The sequence below is a fragment of the Nicotiana sylvestris genome, chromosome 11 (genome assembly GCF_000393655.2).
Source record: "Nicotiana sylvestris chromosome 11, ASM39365v2, whole genome shotgun sequence".
Taxonomy (NCBI): domain Eukaryota; kingdom Viridiplantae; phylum Streptophyta; class Magnoliopsida; order Solanales; family Solanaceae; genus Nicotiana; species Nicotiana sylvestris.
In genome coordinates this window covers 123,844,256-123,859,959 of record NC_091067.1, presented here as the reverse complement: position 1 = coordinate 123,859,959, position 15,704 = coordinate 123,844,256, and positions in this window count along the sequence as shown.

Genomic DNA, 15,704 nt, shown 5'->3' with positions numbered 1-15,704 from the left:
AAAATAAGAAACTCAAGGATTAGCAATATAGGAATTGGTATCCATTTGGATTAGCAATGTTGTTTTCTTTTGTCCTTTTCTCTTTTTGAGCCGAGGGTCTTTCGGGAACAGCCTCTTTACTCCTTCGGGGTAGGGGTAAGGTCTGCGTACACACTACCCTCCCTAGGCCCCACTAGTGGGATTTTACTGGGTTGTTGTTGTTGTTGTTGTTGTTGTTGGATTGACTTATTTTAAGTGCTTTTAAGCCAAAATGATTTTTAAGCACTTGTGTTTTAAGCTAAAATGACAAAAATAAACCAAAAGTCAAAAGCTAGAATTCCTAACTTATGACATAAAAACTATTTTGACTTAAAAATCATGCTTCTAGTAATTTATATTAAAAATATAGGGCTATTATGTGATAATTAATAATTATAAAATTATTATGTATTAATTAATAATGAAGGAATTATTATTAGAGTAAATTTCACAAATGGTCATGTAACTATTACTTTTTCTCATCAAAGTCATATAACTATGTTTTCTCACAAAAATCATAAAACTTTCACTAACTCATACAAAAATTATAATAACAAAAAAATACAACTTTTCGATAGTATTTCTTATTTCACGCTTTTTTATTATTTATTTTCAGCTTAACAAATAATAACCCAATCAAACTATAAATTAGGGGCATTTGCATCTATACCCGCTTTTTGAGCCACGTTTTAACTTGTGTCCGCTTTGCAAAAAAAAATTGCAAACGTACCCATTTTTTCGCATAACTTCAGCATACGGGGCTGAAGTAGCAAATGCAATCACGCAAAACTTCAACATTCTAGTAGACGAGACTGAAGTAGCAAGTTTTTGTTTTTGTAACTGGCGAACTACAGCTCTAGAGCTGAAGTATTTATTTTGTAACTGGCGAGTTTTTGTTTGTAACTGGCGAAAAGTTTTTATTTTTGTAACTGGCGAACTTCAGCTCTAGAGCTGAAGTTTTTGTTTGTAACTGGCGAAATTGTAACTGGCGAACTTTAGCTCTAGAGCTGAAGTTTTTATTTTGTAACTGGCGAACTTCAGCTCTAGAAGTAAAGTTTTTGTTTTGTAACTGACAAAGAGCTGAAATTTTTGTTTGTAACTGGCGAAGAGCTGAAGTTGAGGAACTTGCTAAGAAATCTAAGTATAAACATGTTGTAAACACGTTGTGCAGAAAGCTGATGGTTATAAACATATAACCTTTTTTTATCAAACTTGCATGGACAATAGGCTGTCATACTACCATTCAAAAAAAAAACCTTTATACTCCAATTCTTTACCCGAAGAACTAAAATAAGCCAACAATTATTGGTATATTTTCCAAGATATTGATTTCTGGCATCTAGGTATAGTTCTTATGTTCTAGCTTCTGTGAATAACCAAGGATTATCTTTGTATTTCGATTTTTGAGATTTTGGGTTCGTGCTTATGTGCATAATTTCAATAGTCAAGGCTGATGGTTGTAAACATCTAAGTGGATGAAATGCCCTAAAAGGTTTCTATCTCCACAGTCCATGTCAATTATTGGAATATTTTCACAATCAACAACTTCAGAAAGGAGTGTCTGTCAGATTGAGGGCGGATATAACTTTGAGGAGGAGAAAGAGGAGAAATGGGGCTGAAGTTGTTTAAAAAGTGGGTACAAGTTAAAACTTTAAAAAAAAATGGGTATAGGTTAAATGGGTGCGACCAAATAGAACGCCCCGTGCAATTTTTACAATAAATGATCCGACCCGATCCTATCAACTTACACACACAGGAGTAGTAAAAGTGAATCATTCCCCTAAACTATATGATATTTATATCTTTTATTTTTCTTTTTAAGATTTTCATTCAAATTGAGAACATTATAATTTCAAGAGCTCTTTGATTATCTACATTGTTTTTTTTTGTCATAATCTCACGCAAAATACCTCAAAGAAAGAAATATAATATTATATACAAAATACTCTAAATTATTTATGTCTAGACAGACAGTAGGTGGTTAATACTCCAAAGAATTTTGGAGTATTTTTCGTGAGATTCTAATAAATAAATAAAAAAGGAATGGGCAAGTAGAGAGCTCTTGAAATAATAATGCTAATAATTTGAATGAAAATAAAAAATAAAAGATCATGTATTTTGAGAAAAAGGCTAGATCCACCTAGTTTCTCTTCTCTAATTTACGTTTTCCAGCTTAGTTCCCCACAAGGGAGTTCCCCACAAGGTAGACATCGGGGGTAGGCTTGTTCATGGATCGGATTGAATCGGATTTGACACATTTTGGATTATAATTTCAAATTTTGGATTTGGCACATTGTAATCCGAATCCGAAACAGATTAAATTCAGTTCGGATTGGATTTTGATATTTGGATAGGATAAATATTTCGGATTACAGTTCAAATGATAAGCCTTATATATTAAGATGTTTATTCCATGAGTTCATCTCTTACTGATCGGTGTATTATAACCATAAACATTTACCCAGCTAGAACGAAAAGGAAATACATACTCTATAGTCTATACAACATCAACAATCAATATGAAATCAAAAGGTTAAACTGAATATTTGATAATTGTAGCAACAGAACTAAACAAACCCAAAAGGTTAAATTGTGTTGAAATTGGCAAAATGTTTGTCCCACATTGGTGGGAAAACAAAAGTTGGGAGGATTTTCCCCCTATAAAAGAAGGCTTAATGTTTATGATTTAAATACACCTCTCATTTGTCTTCTCATCTGTTTAAGGCATTTGTATCTTCTCTCTTTAGTATTATTTCACTTGTATTTTTGGAGTGAAATAAAATATTGGTTGTGTCCGAGGAGTAGGCAAAATTAGCCGAACCTCGTAAATTCTGGTGTTTCCTTTATTGTTGTTTTATTGTCTTATTTATTATTTGGTTGCAGCATAGTCTGATCTTCCACATCAGAAAAGATTTATATTGGTTTCAACAAGGGCTAGATCTTGCCATTGAAGAAAAAAGACCAGATGTTATTGGAGAAGAAGATTGGAGAATTATCAACCGTGTTGCTTGCGGTACCATTCGATCCTACCTTGCTAGAGAGCAGAAATATCCATACACAAAGGAAACTTCTGCAAGTAAATTATGGAAAGCACTGGAGGATAAATTTTTGAAGAAAAACAGTCAAAATAAATTGTACATGAAGAAGAGACTGTTTCACTTCACCTATGTTCCTGGTACCACGATGAATGAACATATCACCAGTTTCAATAAGTTGGTCACAGATTTGCAAAATATGGATACAACTTATGATGATGGTGACTTGGCCTTAATGTTGTTGGCGTCACTTCCTGATGAATACGAGCACCTTGAAACTACTCTACTCCATGGAAATGACGAAGTTTCTCTCAGAGAAGTTTGTTCGGCTTTGTACAGCTATGAACAAAGAAAGCGAGAAAAACAGAAGGGCAGAGAAGGAGAAGCACTATTTGTGAGGGGTCGTCCTCAAAATCAAATGAGGACAAAGAAGGGAAGATCCAAGTCAAGATCCAGACCCAGCAAAGATGAATGTGCTTTTTGTCGAGAAAAAGGGCACTGGAAGAAAGACTGTCCGAAGTTGAAGAATAAGGCCAAACATAACAATGGAAAGGCCATTATGGATTCAAATGTAGCTGATTGTGATGATTCAGACTTCTCATTAGTTACAACAGAGTCATCAACATCATCAGACATATGGTTGATGGACTCGGCTTGTAGCTATCATATGTGTCCCAACAGGGACTGGTTCGTGGAATTTCAAGAAGGAGAATATGGAGTCGTCCACACAGCGGATAACAGCCCTCTTACCTCATATGGCATTGGTTCAATACGATTAAGGAACCATGATGGAATGATCAAAACATTAACAGATGTTCGATATGTACCGGATTTGAAGAAGAATCTCATCTCTGTGGGAGCCCTAAAATCAAATGGGTTCAAAATCATTGCAGAAAATGGAGTGATGAGAGTATGCTCCGGTACACTAGTGGTAATAAAGGTTAATCGGAAGAATAATAATATGTACCGCTATCGTGACAGTACAGTTATTGGGACAGTGACAGTGACATCCAGTGACGACAAAGAGGCAGAAGCAACCAAGCTATGGCACATGCGCTTGGGACATGCTGGAGGAAAATCCTTGAAAACTCTATCAGATCAAGGATTGTTAAAAGGAGTCAAGGCTTGCAACTTGGAGTTTTGTGAGCATTGTGTCAAAGGGAAACAGACAAGGGTTAAATTTGGTACAGCGATCCATAATACTAAAGGCATTTTGGATTATGTACACTCTGATGTTTGGGGTCCTTCCAAAACACCTTCATTGGGTGGGAAGCACTATTTTGTAACCTTTGTTGATGATTTTTCTCGAAGAGTGTGGGTGTATACAATGAAAAACAAAGATGAAGTGCTAGGAATTTTTCTCAAATGGAAGACGATGGTGGAAAATCAAACAGGCAGGAGGATCAAGTGTATTCGCACAGACAATGGAGGTGAATACAAAAATGATCATTTCAATAAGGTCTGTGAAAATGATGGCATCGTCCGACACTTCACTGTTAGACATACACCACAACAGAATGGAGTGGCAGAACGTATGAACCGGACCTTGCTGGAGAAGGTACGGTGTATGTTGTCCAATGCTGGCTTGGGCAAAGAATTTTGGGCTGAGGCAATTACATATGCATGCCACCTCATTAATCGTCTACCATCTGCTGCTATTGATGGCAAGACACCATTTGAAAAATGGTATGGAAAACCTGCTGTAGATTATAACTCTTTGCACGTGTTTGGCTCAACTGCATATTATCATGTGACGGAGTCAAAATTGGATCCAAGGGCAAAGAAGGCTATTTTTATGGGAATTACTTCTGGAGTCAAAGGATATCGCTTATGGTGTCCTATGACAAAGAAAGTAATATTCAGCAGGGATGTTACCTTTGATGAATCTGCTATGGTAAATAAGGTAACAGAAGATACCAAACAAAATAAAGGTGCTTCTAAGCAGGTGGAGTTTGAGGGAAAATTTATTTTTCCTACACAAGAAGCAGAGGAGGAAACAAATGAAGATTACCCTCTGGAAGGAGAGCCAGTAGAGGAGATTCCAACTCAGGAACCTCAACAACAACTTGAATCAATAGCAACCAGCAGGCCAAAAAGAACAATAACGAAACCTGTTCGTCTCATAGAGACAGTTGCTTGTGCAACCTCAATTGTAGCTGATGATGTTCCTACCACTTATAAAGACGCAGTCCAAAGTTCAGAAGAAGATAAGTGGAGGATTGCCATGAATGATGAAATACAGTCCCTTCATCAGAATCATACATGGAGATTGGCCAATCTCCCGAAGGGAAAGAAAGCAATTGGGTGCAAATGGGTATTTGCAAAGAAGGAAGGATTTCCTAACCAAGTAGATGTTCGCTACAAAGCAAGATTGGTGGCCAAAGGATATGCTCAAAAGGAGGGAATTGATTACAATGAAGTATTTTCTCCAGTTGTAAAACATTCCTCCATTAGAATTATGTTGGCTTTGGTAGCACAATTGGATTTGGAACTAGTTCAGATGGATGTAAAAACTGCGTTTTTACATGGAAACTTGGAGGAGGAAATCTACATGACTCAGCCAGAAGGATTCAAAGTTGCTGGAAAAGAAAATATGGTGTGCAAACTTGAAAAATCGTTGTACGGATTGAAACAATCTTCTAGACAATGGTACAAGCGATTTGACGAGTTTATGTTGCGGCAAGGGTACAAGAGAAGCAAATACGATCATTGTGTGTATTTGCACAAGCTTAAAGATGGTTCCTTTGTATATCTTCTCCTATATGTTGATAGCTTCCAAGAATTCGGAAGAAATTGATAAGTTGAAAATTCAACTGAAGAAGGAGTTCGAGATGAAGGATTTGGGTGAGGCAAAGAAAATTCTTGGCATGGAGATAATAAGAGATAGACGTTCAAAGAAACTCTGTTTATCTCAGAAAGAATATTTGAAAAGAGTACTACAACGTTTTGGCATAGATGACAAGACTAAGCCAGTTAGTACTCCACTTGCTCCCCATTTTAAGCTAAGTACTAATATGTCGCCAATGGATGAAGCTGAACGAGAGTATATGTCAAAGGTACCATACGCAAATGTTGTTGGTAGCTTGATGTATGCAATGGTTTGCACAAGGCCTGACATTTCACAAGCTGTTGGAGTTATTAGCAGATATATGCACAATCCAGGGAAGGAGCATTGGCAAGCTGTGAAGTGGATTCTACGGTATATTCATAATACTGTAGATGTCGGGTTAGTTTTTGAGCAGGAAGACAATCAGTCTGTAGTTGGATATTGTGACTCAGATTTTGCGGGTGATCTGGACAAACGACGATCAACTACTGGTTATGTGTTTACTTTTGCAAAGGCACCAGTTAGTTGGAAGTCTACTTTGCAGTCAACAGTTGCTTTGTCTACAACAGAGGCAGAGTACATGACTATTACAGAGGCTGTGAAAGAGGCAATTTGGCTTCAAGGATTGCTAAAGGAGCTTGGTGTTGAACAAAAAGGTATCACAATTTTTTGTGATAGTCAAAGTGCTATTCAATTAGCGAAAAACCAAGTGTATCATGCAAGGACGAAGCACATTGATGTTCGGTATCATTTCGTACGAGAAATCATAGAAGAAGGTGGAGTCACAGTGAAGAAAATTCATACTACGGAGAATCCTGCTGATATGCTGACAAAGGTGGTGACTGCGATCAAGTTTCAACATTGTTTGGATTTGATCAACATTGTTGAACACTGAAGATTGAAGATGAAGACACAACCAAAATTTGTTATTGAGAGAAAATTGAAGATGTGGAATTTTGCCAAGGTGGAGATTTGTTGAAATTGGCAAAATGTTTGTCCCACATCGGTGGGAAAACAAAAGTTGGGGGGATTTTCCCCCTATAAAAGAAGGCTTAATGTTTAGGATTTAAATACACCTCTCATTTGCCTTCTCATCTGTTTAAGGCATTTGTATCTTCTCTCTTTAGTATTATTTCACTTGTATTTTTGGAGTGAAATAAAATATTGGTTGTGTCCGAGGAGAAGGCAAAATTAGCCGAACCTCGTAAATTCTGGTGTTCCCTTTATTGTTGTTTTATTGTCTTATTTATTATTTGGTGGCTGTCATAATTTTTGGTATAGTAGTTATGACTTATTCACACTATATACATTTGGCTTCCGCAACAAATTGAATAATTGTAGCAACAGAACTAAATAAATCCAAAAGGTTAAATTGAATAATAGTAGCGGATAATTATAGCAACAGAACTGAATTAACCGCAGCACTAACAAAGCAACATATCAACAAAATAGATAGGTCTTCCACTACTTCAAGGATGAACTCAAGAAGGCAAAAAAATAATACTAAAACGAGCTCCAACTTCCATATCCCTGCCATACTAAAACAAAGCTCATTTCCCTTCTCTGCCTCTGGCTCTGTCATCTATCAAACAAGTATAAAATAAAATCCATGAAAAAAAATCAGTACCCGACAGTTAAAAAAGGATAGAAAAGAAATACAAGAACCTATAAAAGTGCTTAAGTGCACGAGCTAACATTAGACAAAAAATCATGCAAAAACTTAATATTTAAGCTTTGAGAAAATCACATGAGCAGCAATATTTTTAATCAAATAGCATCTTTGAAAACTTTAATTCTGAACTATAGTTCTACACTAGATGAGCAGAGCATATTCGAGGTGGTGGTCGATATTTGAATCAAAGAAGGGCCTTGAATTTATATATGTACAATCTACTTGGCCACATATGTGAGGCTAAGATTAGCAACTCAAGGACATGAGAACTTTGTTGAAGGTTAACCGACATGTATAAGATTCATTGAAGGTCATATATATGACCAAATGCAAGCTTACACCAAAAATGAAGGTACAAAGAGCTAGAAGCTAAAACACTGCAGATCCAACTCCAAGTTCTCCTAAACTTTCAACTTTCAGCTTTTATATTATGCAGCTATTCAATCAGTTGAATCTCCTTTAAGAGACCAAAAACAGAGACCAGCAGTAGGGGTAAGGATGTGCAGAGTGCAGTTATGCAAACACACAGTATGTAAAATGCAAAATGGTAATATATCCAAAGTCTCTACTATTGATTGAGCCTACGTATAGAGCAAATACACAGTATGTAAAGGCCCACACAAACAACTATGGAAGAGACTCAACACGACTGGACATAATCAAAACATATATATAATGGGGTAGGACTCCAAGTTTATTTATTCCAAAAAAACAAGAACCTGATAAAACTAAAATGAAAATACGAACAGCTCTAATTTTTTACTTTTTAAAGATTAATTTATGAAATAGAGATTAAACTTCATGAGATCAAGGAAATATAAAGAACACACCTCTCTGTACGCTCAAAGAAATTGCTTAGAGGGAACCAATAATAGTCACAAACACTACTGGAAAATGGGCTTATGGCAACGCTTGTATAACCGTTGCCATAGACATATAAACTGTTGCCCTTGATGTATGGCAACGAAACTAGCTCCGTCACATTTGGTCGCGTGGCAGTAGCTCTATAGCAACGGTTTCCAAAACCATTGCTACACATTTAGATATGGCAACGGTTATTCCCCTTTCTGAAGCAACGAGTATTTCAATCAACTGCAACGGTTCAAAACTGTTACCATATGATATTATGCAACGGTTATATAAGCTATTGCAACGATTTTTTATACAACGGTTTTTTAACGCTATTGTAACGGTTTTATTACTATTGCTACAGCTTCTTATGGAGTAGTGATAACCATTGCAACGGTTTACAATACCTATTGTGACAGTATACATAATCTATCGCGCCGGTTTGCGACAGCTATTGCAACGGTATGCTATTAAAACAATTGTATAGCCCTGATTGTAAATTAATATTTAGGTATATAATAAATAGCAATACATTACAATTTATATAAATCACAAAATAAAACTATTCATAACATTAATAATCCAAATCATCCAGAAAGCTAGTAATTAATATCCATAAAAACAAAAGGTGTTTTTGCTCAAGTGCATAGATATTACAATTCAATAGTTGGCATAAATTTCAAAATGTCTAATACCAAAAGATTCCTACTAAATCAAGAGTTTCAGTATAAATCTGAAAATCTTTTCAAGTGAGGTCTAATTCTTCACTGCTTTCATCTTCCTTTTCTTCATTTTTTCCACCTACAAAAAAAAAAAAGATTAAGAAAATCATTACCTTTTAAGCGCTTGTTAAGTTAGCATTGACACCATTATAAGGAGCAGATGAAGAAGCCAAAGTAAATAGAAAATCAAAATCAAATAAACCAAACTTCTAAATGGTCGCATTCAGCCAGAACCACTAAAAGCAATTGAAGAAAAATTATTTTGATAGCTAGTTGCTTGTTTCTTTAGGAATATAGAAAGTGTTGTGAAAATGGGAACAACTGTTCTCTGCCATCATAATTTGTATCTCAAAATGGAACAAAAGCTGTGTCTAATGGATGTTCCGATCATATGTGCTATCTGAAAAATATGACTAATAAAGGTTGACAAAAATTTTGATATCAGTCATATTCACTCAAGGATGAAAGATGGAGCTTATGAGGGCTCATCCCTCCTTTTTCAATCAAATATTCAATATGTAGTGTTTTGTATCTTCTATTTCTACTCTCAATTCAGAATATAGTTATGACGTGCATTACTTGGATTTAGCTAATATATCCAGGAGCTTTGTGCACATAGGAGGCACGCTTAATGAACTTTTTATAAAACCTTAAAATTTCAAATATATTCAAGTAATCCAACTAGTCCCTAGATTTGCTTCTGTTTTTACTGATCCCATGGGCTAAATCACAGATATTTTTCCTGCAAATTGCAGATAGATGTAACAAAGTTGGTATTTCAGTTAGGAGGCATTGAAAATTTAGACGCTTCAAACAAAGTAGTATCAATTCAACTTACCAATTTAGTGTATCTAGTAGCTTAATTTTTTCAGAAAAAGTCTCACTTAACTCATTGGTTTCTAGTTAGCTAAACATTCCTCCTTGATGGCATAGCCATAAAAACTCAGCAGCCCTGTCCTAAATGTTCCATACATATTCCTAATCTAAACTACATAGATTTTCTGCCAAAAAGAACACCACTCATGGAGCAACTTAAACCAGAAAATGCCATGCCCAGACAAGGATTTCTACAGAGAAGCACATGTTTAGGAGGCACTGTCCAGGCCAATTTGAACAAGTACATGATCTTGATTCAAATACCATAGTGGGAGCATTCTGCAGTATCTTCACACCCTCCCCCCCTGCCCCCATAAACAAATAATGTTGACCTGCTCATCATTTTTGAGAACATACTCAATAGTTTAAAGACTTGCAAAGATGGAGGAAGGTTCCCAATTTCTTACAAAATATGGATTAGAATAAAAGAACCAGTATTATAAATTTAGCATATATATTGAACAAAACTTTGGTTAATTAAAACATTAGTTATTTATAAAATAAACTCTCTTATTCTGAATTACTCATCCTTAACCTTGCAAATTTTTTTTGGCTCAACATGCCACAGTATGGATTCTAACAAATAAAGCATAGGTGCATTGCCACAAATAGCTTTAACTGAACTCATCAGCTACTTGTCCCAAAGCAGTACTATCATTCCAAATGGTACATTTAGTTTTCTATATTGATCATCTCGAGACGACACAGACTACAGCAATATGGTAGGTATACTTCAGTTTGCGTATGAAAGTCTAATCCATTAGAGAGATCAGTTAATTCATTCTATCCTACCTTAGCACCATCCTTTCTGCATATACAAACAAAACTTCAAACTGTTACGTGATAGCTCTCGCTAAAACAGAGGTAGTACAAGTAATTAGTTGATTCCTTTTTCCTTTGCTATAGCTTTTAAATGATTCAAAAGGTCAGAATCTTCTTGAAATCTTGGTCTCCAACTCTATATAGCAGAGGTTTCTACAGAGATAGTCTTCTCTGAACATTTTGAGATTTTAAAAAGCTAATCTAATACCAAACAGTTTCAATAATGCTGTCAATCATTGTGTAAAAAGTCACAGAACCAGTAGAAGAAAATCGAGAGAGACATATGTCACTTTCTCCACTTCCCAATCAGTTCAGAAGAAAAACGAGAGACTGATTGTTCAGCAAAAAATACAAGACGTAATGCTAACATATTTGGGATCACATTACTTCACCAAATAAGTACATTATACACAAGTATTTGGTGATTATATTAGAAAATCAATTAATATGCAGTAGTTACGAAACTTTAAGGTGCTGAATGATTCATAATTTTAAAGAAGAGTCTCAACCATCTCGAACACATTTTTCCTTGGTGTTTGATTGGAAAAAAAAAAAACATTTCCAGAACACTTTTGATGATCAAAACTTTAAAAAAAAACTGAACTAATTTTCAAATATTTAGCTTCATAAAAAATCTTAACACTAACTACCTTATCCATGTTACACTAAAGCGTGAACTAAAATCAGAATGCAACAATACAATACATGTACCTCTATTTAGACTAAATAGCATTCCAAAATGCCCTCTATCAATTAACAGAAAATCACTCTAACAAACAGGATAATCTTTTATTGCTTCTTATTGATCTATTGTTGTAACTTGTGAAAGATGATTCTTGTATACCTTTTTCCCAAAGAAAAAGGAAAAAGAGGAATAAGATATATAGGTATTTCTAGTATTTCTTAAGCTTGTTAAGGTAGATCTGCAAAATAAAAAACTAAATTTCTAGATTAAAGAGGCATCTTTTGTGATATCCTAAGTCTTCATTTGGAAAAAAAATACAAGTTTCTGCTCGATTCCAACTTTAGCATCTTAAATAGTTTATACAGATTTGAAAATTGATGTAGGGGCTCCAACGAACTTCAAATATAATTAATAAACAATAAGAAAATAATAAACTCCTTAGGAATACATTATTTTAATAACTGGTCATGTTTGTTGAAGTTTGGCAAAATGCCAAAGTCCCACATCGGTTGAGAGAAGAGTTGGGGGAGATTTCCCCCCCTATAAAAGAAGGCTTAATGTTTAGGATTTAAATACACCTCTCATTTGCCTTCTTATCTTCTTAAGGCATTTGTATCTTCTCTCTTTAGTATTATTTCACTTGTATTTTTGGAGTGGAATAAAATATTAGTTGTGTCCGAGGAGTAGGCAAAATTAGCCGAACCTTGTAAATTCTGGTGTTCCCTTTATTGTTGCTTTATTGTCTTATTTATTATTTGGTGGCTGTCATAATTTTTGGTATAGTAGTTGTGACTTATTCACACTATATACATTTGGCTTCCGCAACAATTGGTATCAGAGCCAAGGTACTGTCTAAGTATGCTCTGTGGTTGCAGCATAGTCTGATCTTCCACATCAGAAAAGATTTATCTTGGTAACTGAGTCAAGGTTCTGTCTGAGTATGCTCTGTGGTTGCAGCTTAGTCTGATCTTCTACATCAGAAAGGAAATAATCTTGATTTGTGTCGTCAGCTATTAAATAATATTTGTGTCAAATATGGGAGACAATAAACAAGAAGAATCTACATCAAGTGTCAACAATACGTCATCATTGGCATCTTCGCTTATGACAAGAATTGTGTCAAATGCGAAATTTGCGGTAGAAATTTTTGACGGGTCTGGACATTTTGGGATGTGGCAAGGCGAGGTTCTAGATGTCCTTTTTCAACAAGGGCTAGATCTTGCCATTGAAGAAAAAAGACCAGATGTTATTGGAGAAGAAGATTGGAGAATTATCAACCGTGTTGCTTGCGGTACCATTCGATCCTACCTTGCTAGAGAGCAGAAATATCCATACACAAAGGAAACTTCTGCAAGTAAATTATGGAAAGCACTGGAGGATAAATTTTTGAAGAAAAACAGTCAAAATAAATTGTACATGAAGAAGAGACTGTTTCACTTCACCTATGTTCCTGGTACCACGATGAATGAACATATCACCAGTTTCAATAAGTTGGTCACAGATTTGCAAAATATGGATACAACTTATGATGATGGTGACTTGGCCTTGATGTTGTTGGCGTCACTTCCTGATGAGTACGAGCACCTTGAAACTACTCTACTCCATGGAAATGACGAGGTTTCTCTCAGAGAAGTTTGTTCGGCTTTGTACAGCTATGAACAAAGAAAGCGAGAAAAACAGAAGGGCGGAGAAGGAGAAGCACTGTTTGTGAGGGGTCGTCCTCAAAATCAAACGAGGACAAAGAAGGGAAGATCCAAGTCAAGATCCAGACCCAGCAAAGATGAATGTGCCTTTTGTCGAGAAAAAGGGCACTGGAAGAAAGACTGTCCGAAGTTGAAGAATAAGGCCAAACATAACAATGGAAAGGCCATTATGGATTCAAATGTAGCTGATTGTGATGATTCAGACTTCTCATTAGTTACAACAGAGTCATCAACATCATCAGACATATGGTTGATGGACTCGGCTTGTAGCTATCATATGTGTCCCAACAGGGACTGGTTTGTGGAATTTCAAGAAGGAGAATATGGAGTCATCCACACAGCGGATAACAGCCCTCTTACCTCATATGGCATTGGTTCAATACGATTAAGGAACCATGATGGAATGATCAGAACATTAACAGATGTTCGATTTGTACCGGATTTGAAGAAGAATCTCATCTCTGTAGGAGCCCTAGAATCAAAAGGGTTCAAAATCATTGCAGAAAATGGAGTGATGAGAGTATGCTCCGGTGCACTAGTGGTAATGAAGGCTAATCGGAAGAATAATAATATGTACCGCTATCGTGGCAGTACAGTTATTGGGACAACGACAGTGACATCCAGTGATGACAAAGAAGGCAGAAGCAACCAAGCTATGGCACATGCGCTTGGGACATGCTGGAGGAAAATCCTTGAAAACTCTATCAGATCAAGGATTGTTAAAAGGAGTAAAGGCTTGCAACTTGGAGTTTTGTGAGCATTGTGTTAAAGGGAAACAGACAAGGGTTAAATTTGGTACAGCGATCCATAATACTAAAGGCATTTTGGATTATGTACACTCTGATGTTTGGGGTCCTTCCAAAACACCTTCATTGGGTGGGAAGCACTATTTTGTAACCTTTGTTGATGATTTTTCCCGAAGAGTATGGGTGTATACAATGAAGAGCAAAGATGAAGTGTTGGGAATTTTTCTCAAATGGAAGACGATGGTGGAGAATCAAACAGGCAAGAGGATCAAGTGTATTCGCACAGACAATGGAGGTGAATACAAAAATGATCATTTCAATAAGGTCTGTGAAAATGATGGCATCGTCCGACACTTCACTGTTAGACATACACCACAACAGAATGGAGTGGCAGAACGTATGAACCGGACCTTGCTGGAGAAGGTACGGTGTATGTTGTCCAATGCTGGCTTGGGCAAAGAATTTTGGGCTGAGGCAATTACATATGCATGCCACCTCATTAATCGTCTACCATCTGCTGCTATTGATGGCAAGACACCATTTGAAAAATGGTATGGAAAGTCTGCTGTAGATTATGACTCTTTGCACGTATTTGGCTCAACTGTATATTATCATGTGACATAGTCAAAATTGGATCCAAGGGCAAAGAAGACTATTTTTATGGGAATTACTTCTGGAGTCAAATGATATCTCTTATGGTGTCCTATGACAAAGAAAGTAATATTCAGCTGGGATGTTACCTTTGATGAATCTGCTATGGTAAATAAGGTAACAGAAGATACCAAACAAAATGAAGGTGTTTCTAAGCAGGTGGAGTTTGAGGGAAAATTTATTTTTCCTACACAAGAAGCAGAGGAGGAAACAAATGAAGATTACCCTCTGGAAGGAGAGCTAGTAGAGGAGATTCCAACTCAGGAACCTCAACAACAACTTGAATCAATAGCAACCAGCAGGCCAAAAAGAACAATAACGAAACCTGTTCGTCTCATAGAGACAGTTGCTTGTGCAACCTCAATTGTAGCTGATGATGTTCCTACCACTTATAAAGATGCTGTCCAAAGTTCAGAAGAAGATAAGTGGAGGATTGCCATGAATGATGAAATACAGTCCCTTCATCAGAATCATACATGGAGATTGGCCAATCTCCCGAAGGGAAAGAAAGCAATTGGGTGCAAATGGGTATTTGCAAAGAAGGAAGGATTTCCTAACCAAGTAGATGTTCGCTACAAAGCAAGATTGGTGGCCAAAGGATATGCTCAAAAGGAGGGAATTGATTACAATGAAGTGTTTTCTCCAGTTGTAAAACATTCCTCCATTAGAATTATGTTGGCTTTGGTAGCACAATTGGATTTGGAACTAGTTCAGATGGATGTAAAAACTGCGTTTTTACATGGAAACTTGGAGGAGGAAATCTACATGACTCAGCCAGAAGGATTCAAAGTTGCTGGAAAAGAAAATATGGTGTGCAAACTTGAAAAATCGTTGTACGGAATTGAAACAATCTTCTAGACAATGGTACAAGCGATTTGATGAGTTTATGTTGCGACAAGGGTACAAGAGAAGCAAATACGATCATTGTGTGTATTTGCACAAGCTTAAAGATGGTTCCTCTGTATATCTTCTCCTATATGTTAATAGCTTCCAAGAATTCGGAAGAAATTGATAAGTTGAAAATTCAACTGAAGAAGGAGTTCGAGATGAAGGATTTGGGTGAGGCAAAGAAAATTCTTGGCATGGAGATAATAAGAG